The sequence below is a fragment of the Ornithodoros turicata genome, chromosome 1 (genome assembly GCF_037126465.1).
Source record: "Ornithodoros turicata isolate Travis chromosome 1, ASM3712646v1, whole genome shotgun sequence".
Classification (NCBI taxonomy): domain Eukaryota; kingdom Metazoa; phylum Arthropoda; class Arachnida; order Ixodida; family Argasidae; genus Ornithodoros; species Ornithodoros turicata.
In genome coordinates this window covers 150,303,768-150,305,400 of record NC_088201.1, presented here as the reverse complement: position 1 = coordinate 150,305,400, position 1,633 = coordinate 150,303,768, and the positions used below count along the sequence as shown (strand labels likewise).

General features: G+C 46.1%; 1 long non-coding RNA gene across 1 annotated transcript; it reads right to left on the bottom strand.

Moving 5' to 3' along the window:
* Positions 1-219: 219 nt before the first annotated feature.
* On the bottom strand, positions 220-1,321 carry LOC135371023 (uncharacterized). Its single transcript, XR_010415495.1, has 3 exons — positions 826-1,321; positions 683-746; positions 220-606 (listed from the first exon to the last, which is right to left on the bottom strand). It is a non-coding gene; the product is annotated as an uncharacterized LOC135371023 (long non-coding RNA).
* Between the last annotated feature and the right edge of the window lie 312 nt (positions 1,322-1,633).

Here is a 1,633-nt window from a genome sequence, read left to right as displayed (position 1 = left end):
TGCTTGATGCTAACACAGAGCTGCTCTGATGCTGATGTTAACACTAGCTGATGTTCGCATCAAGACAGTGTCCCAAATCACATCAGATCTGATGTTAACATCAGAGCTGCCCTGGCTGATGCTCACATCAGAGCTGTCTTGATGCTGATGTTGATGATGATGATGAGAGCTGCATTGATGCTGGTTATGGCAATCTTGAAAATGCTGCAGTCTTGGTTCACTGAAATGTTCTACAAAGAAAGCCCCTCATGCCTGCGGTATATGAGTACCGACAAGAACCCTCACGAAACAGGAGATAGCAGCAACAAATCACTTCACCACAACAATTCACCACTCCGGAGTACGTACCTTTTAACGCATATCCATTTATCATCAACATACCTGAGCGTTGAACTCACGGGGGCACAAAAATTGGTAATGATCGAACGGTGAACAACAACGCAAAAGAGCACACCTAGGTCCTCATTTCCGGTCCAACTTGTCCTTCTTCCGAATTTCCGAAAAAGCACTTCTAAGCGTTGTTATGTCGAGCAAGAGTCCCCACCGCATTTGAACACGGTGCTTGAGTTTCTCTTGCTGGAGGCCGCTGCGTCATACACGCTGAACCTGCATGAAATGTCGTTCCAGAAAATACGATGGCAGGACACCTATATGTAGAGCAGTGTAGAGACATATGACATACCGTCTGCACAAAGCATACAGTAGACTTCACTTGGCGTTCTATCTCCCTGTCGTTGTGCAGATCCCTGCAAATAGAGTAAAACGGACAATGAGAATGCATGGCGCAGTCGAACATATTACTTCACAGTTATATTAATTACACACCTGAAACGGCAAGAATCCTGAAGGCGAAGAACGATTTGGCTTCACATGCAAGGCAGCGTCTTCACTCTTTGACATGTCAAACGAGACCGACTGGTCTGCTCGCGGTTAGAAGAAACGCTTCCACTTACAGACAGTTGCAATATCAGACGGGTTGCAAGAACGACAGCATCAGGTGAGAACAACAATACAAAGCCTCTTAAACGCTTTAGACTTGCTGGAACGCTCGCAATTACGCGAACTACACGCGGCGACGAGAAACGACCGTTACAGCAGCCAAAGCGAACCCAACAAGAACAGCGCATGCGCGACAGGCAGCGCTGGCTGGTGGCATGAAGGCAAAGCGACGACGCGCGAGCGCGGGCGAGTGAGCCTGTGTTGAAATGGGCATGGAGCCAACATCTCCGCGCAATGGCTTGGCGGACGAAATATGACGACGGGTAGAATCGTACTACCTCTTGAGATTGTGGCCGTTCCAGGATCTTTCGAGAAATGCTGCTGTTTTCATAAGAATTACTGAGTGTTGTGTTTGAAGCAAAATTGCAACATGAGATTGGCCAAAGCTAAGGTATTAGTTACTTATGATTGTGAACAGATCGGCAGTGCAATCTGACAGTGAGAGATCGATAGAATCAAAAACAACAACAAAACACTCACTGTTTTGCCCACCCTTTCTCTAGTGTTCTTTCTTTCTTTCTTTTTTTTTTTGTTATAATGAAGGAAAGCAAGGTTAAATGCTACATTTTTCTTGACTGTGTGCGATGGTGTACATCACAGGTTCCTCATGTGCCATGAACCTACTTAAAAGCTG